Below are 15343 nucleotides of genomic sequence, written 5' to 3' on the forward strand. Positions count from 1 at the left end.
TATTGCATACAACTCAAACATACAACATCCATTGGACACACATGCCTTACCTATCCATTCTTTAATTCATTAAAATGTAAGCTATAGAACAAGGCCAAAACATTACATATATACATAAACATTCATATTCACAAACCTACCAACAGAACCAAAATACTATTTGAACAACTATGTACAATTTCAAAACACAGTTTGCATATATACATATGAAACCGTAACACCTATTTACATGTTCATATCCATTAGCTTGAGTAAATCACATTTCAAGTAGGCTATTCACTTGCCACTTCATTTCTCATAATAATACCAAATCATCAACATCATTAAACCAAGATCATGAACATCCAAAATAACTTAAACACAAATACAACCCTATATACATGCCACATAACTAAATCTGGAATAAATAAATATTATCGAATCAGAGACTGGATAGTGTGAGCTCCGAGTTGATTCGACAGATGCATTCCACAAAATATCCTATTCAAAGAATGAAAAGAAAACAAGATAAGCATTACAAATGCTTTGTAAGCTTATATGAAATTTATTTAACCTACCTCGAGAAATTTAAAATTAAATTATGAAAATCTAATATAACAGGTACGGATATCATTTGGCATCCTGTTACATTCACAAGTACATCACTTAACACTTCTAGAGGTTAATACTTTAGATTACACAATCTTATAATATATCTATTTATCTATAATACAATCCAAAATACATATGACCAGTTGTAACTCATTTTTACTTATTTATAAATCACAACTTAAAGTAATATAACTCACATTAGTTCGCATTTAATTAAATGAACTAGCTACTATATAGTTCCCTATTATCACAATGTAATAACAATAGGTGAGATTCTCACAATGTAATAACTCAACGATACCGTTTAATCTATATAAAAAACGTTCAACAAATACAACATTTAAATCATTCCATTTTCATGTATACATTTTAGGTTTAGTAATCACATCATTTTAACAATTCCATTTCATATCACTTTTATTTTCATCGCCCGGAGAACTATAGCGAATATACCTCGGATCCATAAGATAATAATGCTCACACAAGCTGTGAATGAAAATGTTCACATGAGTTGTGAATCGGACGTTAACTATTACAGGATGTTGCTCACAAGAGCTATGAGGAATCCACAATACATGCAAAATTTTAGACATCAGTAAGGTATCCAGTAAGTCGGTACATTAATTGTTACACGATGCTACTCACACGAGCTATGAAGAATCCACAATATATGCATGATCTTAGCCAGCAGTAATGTATCTACCATCAGTACATAATACCTACTATAAAAGACCCTAATGACATGTCATTTTTATCCTAGTTATTCACTAAGTTCACACGGGCTCTGTATCACGTATTTAATCTTTCCATTCTTTTTAACATTTTTGTACATATATCAAATAACCATACACTTACTCATTTTCATTCACATATCAAATAACCATATACTTGTAACTTAAACCAATTAACATTTCATAACCATTCCATATCATATAACTATTCGTATTAGCCACATATATTGTACTTTGCACTATATTTCTTTTGATGCCAACAGTTATTGTATTACAACAATTACCTATCAAATGATTAAATAGTACAATAATAAACAATCATTAAAAAATAAAGTCTCATATGAAATTACCTAATCAAAATCGACAATGAATACGACACCAAGGACTTTTAGGTAATTTTTCCTTTCTCGATTTTATCTTTCGATTGTTTCAAATCCCGATCTATAATATGATTTAATTTAATTAATCAATTACAAGCATCTCAAAACAACCTATAATAATCATAAATTATTTTAAATTTCATTTTTCAAATGTTTCCTAAAATTTTACATTTGATTCAATTTAGTCCCTAAAATCGAAACTATTATATCTTTCAAATTCGAACTTTGATTTTCAATCTAATTACAAGTTCATCACTATGCAACCCTCTAAAAGTATAATTTTCAGAAATTTCATGACAATTTTTACATTATTACAATTTGGTTCTTATACACAAAACTAATACAATTTACTTAACAAATTAGTCCATATTCACAACTAAACTCACAAACACACCATTTAACATCAAAAGCTTCAATTTTCATCAATGAAAATATTTTAAAATTTTAATAGTTTTGAAAATGGAGATACAGGATAGTTGGGAACTAGTTGTAACGATCTCAAAAACATAAAATTTACAAAAAAAAAAAACAGACATAAATTGGACCTACATGCAAGAGGATAAGTTTGGTCGAAAGTTGAAGCTTCCTTAGCAATGGTGGAACGGTGGGAAAGAAGAGAAAATGAAGAAAACATACAATTTATTCAGGTTTTTACGTTTTAACATTTAATAATAATTTAATTAATAGTTTTAATAAAGAAATCACTTAATTCCCACTTAGCAACCGTGCACCATATGAAAAATATGGCTAATTACCACTTTAAGTCCTTACTATTTGCTTTTTAAACCTTTTGAAAAATAAAAAATTTATGGCATAATGCCAAAAATATTCCCTAACGTTTGGTCACTTTGGTCCTTTATGTTTTTTTTGAGCACTTTAACATCTAATATTTTTTTGGGGTCAAATTGATATGCTTTTAATGGAGATGCTGACGTGGCCATTAGTTAACTAATAGTCAACACTAATCGCTGCCGTGGTGGTCCAAATGTAATTAAATTCTAGCGTGGTGCTATTTTGTCTTATATGCCACATCAACAAATTATTTTCAAATTATCATCATCACCGTTTTTTCTTATCCATTGTTTCTCTCCATCGTTCTTTGTTTAAAGGAAAACAAATCAATCAAAGGCATTTAGTCGGAGAGAAATATGCAAAAAAAAATAAAATGTCTTTGCATTAATGCAATCAAGTTCTATATCTGCTTTTATTTCTTGAATTTTTTATCTTTGAATTTAAATAGACTCTGATCAAGAAAAAACAGAGACAGTACGAGCCAATTTTGGCTCTAAAATGTATATGAAATCTTCGCTTCATCTTAACATGTTCGTTGCTGTCGTTCAAGAAAGATTCCAAGAAAGGGAGTGGGAAAATGAGAGATAAAACAAATTTCCTCATCTGGGTTTGAATCAAAAGAAAAACCCATTCTTTTGATTACGACAAGTTCGAGTTTTTTTAGTCCTTTTCTTGTCTTTTCTTTTCTTTTGCAGGTGAGCTTTAATGGCGACAAAGATAATGGAGTCCTTCAAAACCAAAAACAACCAAATCGAAGTTGAGTAAACATGCTGCGTCCTAGGCAGCGATCTCAACAAGAACACTGTTGGATTCTGCTCTATTTTGCAGCAACGTTGTGTTATTGACGCCGCTTGGTTCTCAACTATTGGTAAATCTTTCGGTGCTTTGTAATCTTTAAACAAAAAAAAAAAGAAAATTAATCTTTTGGAGTTTTTTTGTGGAGTCTTGTTTGTAAGCAAAATTTAGTTGAGACCAACTAGTGTCATGGGTTGCACATGGGATCTTGCAACCATGACGAATTCGTACGATCCATCGCATTCGAGGGAGGTCATTTGGCCCAACTGGACTGGTCCATTGCCTGGTGGAATTAAAAGCCCATCTCCGGAGCTTGGTAAATAAGGAAAGTGATCTTTTGAAGATATGCCTGGCAAATATGGAAGGTGATCTTTTGAGATATGTGATCCTAGATATTAAATGAAATCTTTAGAAGATACGTTTATGTAATCTTAGAGATTTGATATTTAATAGCTTTAAATTGTAGCCATTGATGTATTTTGATGTAGACCGTTGATTTTGGAGAGCCTCAACTATAAATAGAGGACTCTCTGCTTATTGTAATTCATTCAGTTGTTAATAAGAATTTTGAGAGTATTCACTCAAACTTTTCTCTCAAGTGTTATTGCTTTTGTTCATATTTCAAGGCTCGTTCTTACTTTGTTCTTCTGTTGTTCTTCGTGGAAACCTTAAGGGAATTCTGTTGAATCCTTTATTGTTGCGAGTTAAGCTGACTTAGGCATTTTTACTGTTGAATTCTTTATTACTGCAAGTTAGGCTGACTTAGGCGTTTTTGAGCAAAGAAACTGCCTAAGGCTGCACGGATCCGTGAGAAAACTCTAAGTCTGTGACAGTTGGTATCCGAGCCAGTTTTGTAGGTACCACTGAAAGATGTCCAAAGAAGCTACTGAGAATGTTGAGGGAATGGAGACCCGTGGGAGGGCTAGGAAAGCTAGTCCTTCGAGAGACATACTGTCAGCTTTGGAGGATCGAGTCATCACTCTCGAGGATTCCGTGGGAGACATCAAGGAGAGGATTGATGATGTCGATGATAGGCTCCATGGTGGGTTGCAGTCCATGCAGGAGCAACTCAAAGAGTATGTGTTGGATAATGTTGAAAAACTGAATGGCAGAGATGATGCCATTGAGGCTATGGTAACAGCCTTGAAAGAGGAGATTGCGGAGCTCAAAGGTGAACTCACAATCTACAAGGTTGCTTTGGGCAATGGAGGGTTAGCTGCTTTAACACCCAAGCCTAGTGTTGATGTTCCCAAGCCAAAGGAGTTCAAGGGAACAAGGTCTGCTAGAGATGTGGACAACTTCTTTTGGGGAATCGAGCAATACTTTCGTGCCAAAGGCATTACGGAGGATGCCACTAAGGTAACTACTGCTGCTATGTATCTAACTGACGTTGCTTTGTTGTGGTGGCGTCGTAGGTCCACTGATGTGAGTCGTGGTGGGACTGGAATTGGAACTTGGGAGGAGTTTCGACGTGAGTTTAAAACACAGTTTTACCCAGAGTATGCCGAGGATGAGGCTCGGGCAAAGTTGCACCGGCTTACGCAACAAGGCACTGTGAGAGAGTATGTGCAGGAATTTAGCGAACTTATGCTTCAAATCTCAGATATGGGTGAGAAAGAAGCATTCTTTTCCTTCATGGATGGGTTGAACCGTGGGCAAAGCAAGAGTTGCAACGCTGAGGAGCCCAAGAGCTTACCAAGGCGATGTCTTTGGCAGAATCTCTTGCTGAATTTGGTGGGAAGAAAGACAATGCGAATTCTTCTAAGGCCAGATTCAATCAAAAGGGTAATAGTGGGGGAGATAAAGAAAGGCCCGCTAGGAATGGCAACGGTAAGAAACCTTGGGATAAGAGAAAGAGTGGGCTTATAAGTTGCTTTCACTGTGATGGTCCACATATGGTCAGGGACTGCCCAAAGAAGGCCGCTCTCACAGCTATGGAAACAAAGGGGGAGTCAGATGTGGAGGACAACAATCTCGATTCGATACTAGGAGGTGTCAAAGATAGAACGAGTCATGGATTGATGTTTGTGGACATTATTGTGGCCGGAAAAAAATTGAATACACTGGTTGACACTGGGGCGTCTGATTTGTTCATGTCCAAAGAGGCAGTTCAGAAACTTGGGTTCAAGGTAGAGAATGAGCTCGGTCAGATCAAAACAGTGAACTCAGAAAGTGTCCCTATCAAGGGTGTTGCTAAGGGAGTGGATCTTCAACTGGGTGATTGGGCCGGCAAGGTATCCATTAAGGTAATACCACTCGATGACTATGATTGTGTGGTTGGACTAAGTTTTCTTGATCAGGTTAAGACACTTATTGCCCCTTCGAATGATTACATGGTGATTACGGGTTCGAACCATCCATGCATGGTAAGAATGATAAGGAAGAGAAGCTTAGAGGGAAAAACAGTGTCAGCAATTCAATTTGCTAAAGGAGTACGCAGGGATGAAGTCTCTTATTTGGCTACCTTAAAGATCGAAGATACCGTTAAGTCCGTTAGTGAAATCCCGAAAGAAGTGAGCCAATTATTGTAGTGCTTTTGGGATGTGATACCTGCTCAGTTGCCAAAAAGTTTGCCACCAAAGAGGGAGGTGGACCACAAAATTGAGTTAGTGTCCAACGTGGTGCCGCCAGCAAGAGCCCCCTATCGTATGGCTCCGCCAGAGTTAGAAGAATTGCGAAAACAACTGAAGGAGCTATTGGATGCAGGATTTATTAGACCATCTAAATCCCCATACGGTGCGCCAGTGTTGTTTCAAAAGAAACATGATGCGTCCTTGAGAATGTGCATTGATTATCGGGCTCTAAACAAGGTCACTATAAAGAACAAGTACCCTATTCCTCTTATTGCAGATTTTTTCGACCAACTTGGTACTGCAAGATGGTTTACCAAGTTGGATTTGAGATCGGGGTACCATCAAGTTCGGATAGCCGAGGGGGATGAACCAAAGACAACTTGTGTGACACGATATGGTTCGTACGAGTTCCTTGTGATGCCTTTCGGACTCACGAATGCCCCAGCTATCTTCTGCACCCTAATGAATAAGGTACTTCAACCTTTCCTTGATCGTTTCGTGGTTGTTTATCTTGATGATATTGTGGTGTATAGCAAGTCTCTTGAGGAGCACGTGGAACACTTGAGGGAGGTGTTCCAAACTTTGAGGGAAAATGAGTTGTTTGTTAAAGAGGAGAAGTGCTCATTTGCCCAACAAGAGGTGTCATTCTTAGGCCACATTGTGGGAGGGGGTAAGATCCGAATGGATAATAGCAAGGTTCGAGCCACTTCCGAGTGGGAGGCCCAACCAAGGTGACAGAGTTGAGATCTTTTCTTGGGTTGGCAAATTACTATCGGCGCTTTATTAAAGGCTACTCGAGAATTACCACACCCTTGACAGACATGTTGAAAAAAAGGAAGGTATGGGATTGGAATCCGGAATATGAGAGGGCCTTTAATCAATTGAAGCAAGAGATGATGAAAGAACCTGTGCTTGCCTTGCCAGATTTTTCGAGGCCATATGAGGTACACACAGATGCATCAGATTATGCTATCGGGGGAGTCCTAACGCAAGATGGACATCCTATTGCTTTCGAGAGTCGAACGCTTAATGAGACGGAGCAATGATATACGGTCCAAGAAAATGAGATGACTGCGGTGGTGCATTGCTTGCGCACTTGGAGGCATTATTTATTGGGTTCTAGGTTCGTTGTCCTTACCGATAATGTTGCCAATAGTTATTTTCTAACCCAGAAAAAGTTGTCTCTCAAACAGGCTCGTTGGCAGGTCTTCTTAGCTGAATTTGACTTTACCATGAAGTATAAACCGGAAAGTGCCAACATTGTGGCTGACGCACTGAGTCGAAAGATGGAATTTGCGGCAATTAGCCAACCTGATGGTTCCTTGTTGGAACGTATTCGAGAAGGATTGTCCCATGATCCCACAGCCAAAAATCTGACGGAGTTGGCCAAGGAGGGAAAAACGAGAAGATTTTGGCTTGATGGAGAGTTGCTATACACCCAAGGGCGCCGCCTCCATGTGCCTCAATATGGAAAGCTACGTAAAGAAGTCATGAAAGAGTGCCATGACTCGAGATGGGCGGGCCACCCAGGGATGCACCGTACTTTTTCCCTTTTGGAGGAACGTTATTATTGGCCTTACATGGGTGATGATGTGGAAACTTATGTGAAGAGTTGTCTGGTTTGCCAACAAGACAAGGTTGAGTTAAAGACCCCAGCCGGTTTGCTCCAACCCTTGCCCATTCCGGAAAGACCATGGGAGAGTTTAACCATGGATTTTATTGTTGGTTTACCTAAGTCTGACGGGTTTGCGAGTATTCTTGTTGTGGTGGACAGGTTCTCGAAGTATGCGACATTCATTTCGACCACTAAAGAATGTCCTGCTGAGGAGGCAGCTCGTTTATTCCTTAGAGACGTGGTAAAATATTGGGGCGTGCCACAGTCAATTGTCAGTGATCGAGATGGGCGATTCACAGGTCGGTTCTGGACCGAGTTGCTCAAGTCAATGGGTTCAGACTTGAACTTTTCCACGAGTATGCATCCGCAAACCGATGGGCAAACTGAGAGAGTAAATGCATTGTTAGAAACATATCTGCGACACCATGTGAGTGTCACACAAAGGGATTAGCCAAAGTTATTGGATGTGGTTCAATTCTCATATAACTTGCAGCGAAGTGGGGCAACGAACCAAAGTCCATTTGAGATAGTGACGGGCCAACAGCCACTCACACCCAATGCTGTGGTAACTCGTTATACAGGACCAAATCCGACAGCTTATCGTTTTGCAAAGGATTGGCAAGAGAAGAATGACTTGGCTAGGGCTTGTTTACACAAGGCAAGCAAGCGCAATAAGAAGTGGGCCGATCAAAACCGAAGAGACGTGAAATTTCAAGTGGGTGACTCAGTCCTTGCCAAACTACACTTGATATTGTGATATACGGGCTTGCACAAATGGCTCGTGCGAAGGTATGAGGGGCCGTTTAAAGTTGTTAAGAGAGTGGGCAAAGTGGCATACAAGCTTGAGTTGCCTCCAAAACTTAAAATCCACCCAGTGTTCCATGTAAGTATGCTTAAGCCATTTCATTGGGACCAAGAAGATCTGAATCGGAGCAAGTCTGAACGAGCACCAATGGGGGTAAAGGTCTCTTACGACCGCGACGTGGAAAACATTGAGGCAGACCGTGTGATTAGACAAAAGTACCATTGACCGTGTCATGAATACTTAGTTCGATGGAAGGGACTTCCTGATAGTGAAGCAAGTTGGGAACCTGCCGAGGCATTGTGGCAGTTCCAAGGAAAAATTGACCAGTTCCATGAGGAGGACGCGACGAGGGCGTCGCTAGAACAAGTGGGGGAGAATGTCATGGGTTGCACATGGGATCTCACAACCATGATGGATTCGTGCCATCCATCGCATTCGAGGGAGGTCATTTGGCCCAACTGGACTGGTCCATTGCCTGGTGGAATTAAAAGCCCATCTCCGGAGCTTGGCAAATAAGGAAAGTGATCTTTTGAAGATATGCTTGGCAAATATGGAAGGTGATCTTTTGAGATATGTGATCCTAGATATTAAATGAAATCTTTAGAAGATACGATTATGTAATCTTAGAGATTTGATATTGTAATAGCTTTAAATTGTAGCCATTGATGTATTTTGATTTAGACAGTTGATTTTGGAGAGCCTCAACTATAAATAGAGGACTCTCTGCTCATTGTAATTCATTCAGTTGTTAATAAGAATTTTGAGAGTATTCACTCAAACTTTTCTCTCAAGTGTTCTTGCTTTTGTTCATATTTCAAGGCTCGTTCTTACTTCGTTCTTCTGCTGTTCTTCGTGGAAACCTTAAGGGAATTCTGTTGAATCCTTTATTGTTGCGAGTTAAGCTGACTTAGGCGTTTTTACTGTTGAATCCTTTATTACTGCAAGTTAGGCTGACTTAGGCATTTTTGAGCAAAGAAACTGCCTAAGGCTGCACGGATCCGTGAGAAAACTCTAAGTCCGTGACACTAGTTTAAGCTTCAGCTGATTTAAGACTAGTACATTATGTTTTAGTTTTTTCAATGCAGTTGAAAAATAAGCGAGGAAACAAAATTTTGTAGTTCATTAAATTCCGGTTCATAGTAGCTTAGTGTCTGTATAATACAAAATGAGCTATTTTCTTAATTAATTCAGATACATAACAATCTGTATTAAGCTTTTTTTTATTGATGATAATGCGAAGGCCTTTTATAAACAATATGGAATGAGCCTTTTAAAAATAAAAAAACAACCAAATCGAAGTTCAAGATAATAGGGGTTGTAACTTATTTTTGTTGCAGGATTCTATTGGGAAACATGCTTCAATGTTGCAGGATGTAAAGTCATTAAATTCGGGGAACATGTATTCTGGAAGCTTTACAATGGAGACGGTGATCATGATGATCGATGGAAATGAAAAATGGAAAAGATGAAATGCTGCTGCTGATGATGATTTTAACATAAATTTAAAACCATTTGCTAATATGGCATGTAAGACAAAATAGTGTCACATCAACATTTAATTCCATTTGGACCATCACGTTAGCGGTTACTGTTGACCGTTAGTCAACTAACGGCCACATCAGTAGCTCCGTTAAAAAAATATCAATTTGACCGAAAAAGTCAAGTGTTAAAGTGCTCCAAAAAAAACATAAGGACAAAATGACCAGACAACCAAATGTTAGGGGCTATTTTTGGCATTATGCCAAAATTTATAGTGATTGATTTTTACGGTTTTTACGATTTACTCATTTTACCATAACTAACCATTCAATCGACTAAATTACCGGACCAAAATTTAATATAACCTATACAAAAGCTCTGTAAATATTTTTATTAAATATTTACGGGTTCAATTTATGGAAAAGAGGTCCTAATACCTCATTTTTCAAAATCACTTGACTTTAGGGTCAAACCACTTGTACTTAGCTCATTGTCCAATTAGCAAAAATTATTAGATCAAAATTCAATAAAAACTATAATAAACTCGTAAATATTATTAAATAATATTTATTGAATTGATCATTGGAATACAGAGTTTTGAAACCGTTGTTTTTGGTCCCACTGAAAAACAGGTTGTTACACTCTACTTTTTTGTAATCGATGATATAGTGTCGTTTACTTGAATTACATCTGTGTCTGCTCTGAGTTGTGTCTAATACCATTATTGTGCATGAACATGGAAGATGAGTAAGCTATGTATGCGTGATATTGTGAGTGTGAACACTCTTGAAAATTTGTTTGCTGGATATTACTTAGTTATGATTGAAAGAATAGAAGGATGACATATTGTATGTTGAAATAGATAGCATCATGAATTTCATGAAATACATGCAGATAATGTATGCGGGGTAAGAAGGTATTTACCTTGATGGGGTAGATGGATATGATTATTTAGTGTATTTCAAGAATGGGTGAACCAAAATAGGGATCCAAGGGAGTTTGGGTGGCAATGTAGAATGTTATCGACTTGCTTGCTAGAGCGACACTATGACGATGGCCTAGCGACTCTATGGAGCGACACTGCAACGTCAGTAAGGTTATTCGGGGCAACACCGTGGAAATAGTTATTAAGTCCTTCAGGGCGACACCTCAAAGAGGTATAAGGTGTAATACCATAGCTCGGCTATGGCAACCAATAAAGTCCGCGGGACAATAAATATGAGGTAGTCTGCCAGGATATTAAACATAGGGTTACAAGATGTAAGACTATATGTAACACCCTAAACTCAGCCTAAAAGTTTCGACTAGGATTTGGCAGGCTACATTAGCCACCAAAGTGACTCTCCGTTAAATCCCAACCTAACCTCCAACAGACCACTTAGTCTTAGCAAAAGTTTCGCTAGCTCAAAACTCAGCAGTAGAAACAATAAGCAGACGTGTGAGCTTCATAAACAACATAAGCAAGTTCGTATGCCTCAAAACATTATACTTAAGAGTTTGTAGTTTAGTACAATAGATAGGCTCGCATACATAAAAGACTTTGCATGAAAACACGTAGCATAAGGGTTTACATGTTTATGAGTTCGCATGCAAACATACAATGGTTCGGATATTATACTAGTGGTTCGTAAGTAATAATACCAACATTCCAAGGTACGCATGCAATTAAGGACCGTAATGCTTACACAGGATTACATGCATCTTTGGGTTCGTTGAGTGAGGGGGACTCATATAAACATAGCAATTATTATAGGGTTTCGCATGAAATTATGGCACGCAACATATAAAGTATGCAATAGATTTAAATTATAAATCTAACTTAGACATAGGTAAACACAAAATTCTCATGCATAAAAAACATCGGCTTTATTTATGTAATATCTGAAAAATAGTGATTTTGGTTTGTAAATTCAGCTCAATTGTATTCGACTATTGATAGTAAATATATACAAGATAACATCAGAGTGTTATCTACAGCTATTCACAATTTGAATTTGAATTTTAAGTAGAATAAGATCCTAAAGAATAGGAGTGATAACAAGTCTAGTTTGACTTGGTTAACTCTCAACAGCCCCCGCAAACGGATGGGGGAAGTCACCATCAATTTGTCTCGAAGTGTAAGAAACCGAGTTGTCGATAAAGGTTTCGTCAAGACATCGGCTATTTGATCAATTGTCAGAACATAGGAGGCGAGAAGATTCTTCTGGCGTACTTGGTCTCGGACAAAATGAAAGTCCAACTCAAGGTGCTTGCTACGAGAATGAAAAACGGGATTCGCAGCTAGATAGGTAGCGGAAACGTTATCGCACCATACTTTCGGCGTTGTTGGAAGCTTGTAATTGAGTTCTCGAAGAAGGCACTGAAGCCAATAAACCTCCGAAGCAGCTGATGCTAAAGCTCGATATTCCGAATCCGTGCTTGAAAGAGCGACAGTCTTTTGCTTACGAGAAATCCAAGAGATCAGATTGGAGCCAAGAAAGACAACATATGCAGAAGTGCTCTTTCGATCAAGCTTTTTGCCACCCCAATCAGCATCCGAAAAAGCAACAAGTGAAGCTTGGCGAGAAAAGCGAAGCACGAGACCATGATCTATTGCCGCGGAGGTAACGTAGGATCCGTTTCACGGCTTGCCAATGATGGAGGCAAGGAGAATGCATAAATTGTGCAGCTTTGTTCACTGCCATGGTTATGTCGGGGCGAGTGAGTGCCAAATATTGAAGAGACCCAACAACCTGTCGATAAAGCTTGGGATCATCAAAGGTAGAAGAAGTAGTGCCGGTGAGGTCGGCTTGCAGCGTTGAAGGAGTCAAAACCGACGAGGCATCTTGCATATTCGCACGATGGAGAAAATCTTTGATATATTTGGATTGCGTGAGCTGCAAGCCACTCAAGAACCACGCAACTTCAACACGCAAGAAATAGGATAGTGGTCCTAAATCCTTGAGCGCAACAACCTTCCCAAGTTGAGCAATAAACCGTTGTAACAGCAAAGAGGATGATCCTGTCAACACCAAATCATCAACATAGACCAAGCAATATGCATACTCATCATTACTGAAATATATAAACAGCGAACTGTCAGCCTTGGAACCGTGAAAACTAAGCTGTTGTAGTGCATTTGAAAGGCAAAAATACCAAGCTCGTGGCGCCTGCTTTAAACCATATAGCAATTTCTTTAGAGCACATACAAAACGGGTTTAGAATGATCAACAAATCCCGTGGTTGTTCCATAAAAACAGTTTCATCAAGAGTCCCGTGAAGAAAGGCATTCGAAACATCAAGTTGCCGAATGGGCCAATGACGATTGACGACAATGGAAAGAATTAACCTTATGGTGGCCGGCTTTATAACAGGGCTGAAAGTCTCAACGTAATCAAGGCCTGGTCGTTGATGAAACCCTTTTGCAACCAACCGCGCACGACATCTATCGAAGGAACCATCCGCTTTTGTTTTTACACGGTATACCCACTTGCAACCAATGATATTCGAAGCTCGAGAACGAGGAACAAGATCCCATGTGCCGTTTGATAGAAGAGCATCAATTTATTCTCCCATTGCAGCACGCCATACTTGCTGTTTTGCTGCTTCAGTGTATGACGAAGGGGCTGACAGTGTAGTGGACGCAGCAGCATGAAAAACTTTTGGTTTAAGTGAGCTAGTATGGGAGCGTAAAGTCATTGAATGACACACGGTAGGTGCCTGAGCAGTGGTAGGAGAAGCATTGGGACTGCTAGAACCTATCGGGAATGTGATAGGGTTATTGGGAACAATGGGAGCAGGTTGGGAGGACACGGTGTGATGGCAAGAGATTGATCGGCAGTCGATGGGGGGTACTTGGGACAGTAGGGAGCTGCTGGTTGGGGCATGGGGCTGTAGGAAGTGGGACGGCAGGTAATGGATTAGAATCGGAGTGATGTCCAAGAGAAAAATGGTTGTCGGGGAAGGTGAAGGACCGAGAACCGATACGTGCCCATCACTTGACTTGAATGGAAAAACCTGTTCATAAAAAATAACATGGCGTGAGTAAAACACTTTATTGGTGGACAAAGATAAACATTTATAACCTTTGTGAAGAACACTATAACCAAGAAAAACACATTTGGCAGACCTAGGCTCAAGCTTATTTTTGGTGTATGGACGTAACCAGGGATAGCAGCAACAACCGAAAATTCTCAATGACTTGTAATCAGGGTCACGATGAAAAAGGGCTTGGTAGGGTGATTTATGGTGTAATTTTGGAGTTGGGAGACGGTTGATAGTGTATACAGCAGCAATAGAGGCATGATCCCAAATTTTGGGAAAGACAGAGGCATGATGTAACAAGGCGCGACTAGTTTCAGTTATATGATAGTGTTTTCTTTCGGCGCAGCCATTTTGTTTAGGGGTATGGGGACAAGAGCTGCGTTGGATTATAGCTTCAGAGGTCAAATATTTTTCAAGGGCTTGGAATTCCCCACCCCAATCGGATTGGAATTGCTTAATAGGTAATCCAAAGTATTTCTCAACAATAGCACGAAATTGAATGAAGCAATTATAAACATCCAATTTATGACGAAGAAAATAGATCCAAGTATATTTGCTATAATGATCAAAAAACACCACATAATATAGAAAACCATCACTAGAAGCAATTGGAGAAGGACCCCACAAATCTGAACAAACTAACTCTAATGGTTGTTTTGCTTCATAAGTAGAATCCGAAAAAGACAATTTGTGTGATTTACTAACACAGCAAGTTTCACAAAGAGATGAATCATGCTTATTAGAAGCAGACAATTTATTGAAACTAAGAACTTTATTGACAGTATTTGAGTAAGCATGGCCTAGTCAAGCATGCCATGTAGACAACGAAACTGAATGACAAGCAGGAGATACTGGATCAGTGGCTAGGCGATATAAACCATTCTCGATGTACCCTCTATGCAGAGTTTGCTTTGTTCGTCGATCCTTAACCACAAAATAATCATGGAAAAATTCAATAGAGACATCATTAGTGAGTGTAAATTGAGGAACAGACAATAAATTTAGGTTAGCCTCAGGAACATAAAGAATATTAGACAATTTGAAAGGATGAGAATTAAAAGTTAAGACAGACGAGCCAACACGAGAGATAGGTAAGGTTTTACCATTGGTGAGAGTGACTTCATCGGAACCAGTGTACTCAGAATGAATGCCCAGGTTGCCCAATTCAGATGTCAAATGATGAGTGGCATCGGTATCAACGATCTATGGCTTGGGATTTGTTTGAGGAGACGAGCTATACTTTGCTGAGGGTTTGGGGTAGGACTCGGCATATCTTGGGCTGGGACACTAACGACTTGTGAGGCCACGTCCCTTGTAGTTGTAACATGTTGGATCCTTGGGCGGGGAGGTAGCTTGGCCACGACTGGAATAATTGCCATTGCGCTTACTGTTACGACCCCGTCCACAATTAGCGGAAGCAGAAGGCTGCCAACCGGTAAAATAGGCAACGGGAGTAGGATGAAGAGGCTCTTGAATAGCTTTCAATTGTAATTCCTCAAAAAGTAATAAGCCAAACAAATCATCAAAGGATGTTGACTGTAGTTTTGCCTCTAGATTGC

Source organism: Gossypium hirsutum, chromosome D08 (assembly GCF_007990345.1).
Source record: "Gossypium hirsutum isolate 1008001.06 chromosome D08, Gossypium_hirsutum_v2.1, whole genome shotgun sequence".
In the NCBI taxonomy this organism is placed as follows: Eukaryota; Viridiplantae; Streptophyta; class Magnoliopsida; order Malvales; family Malvaceae; genus Gossypium; species Gossypium hirsutum.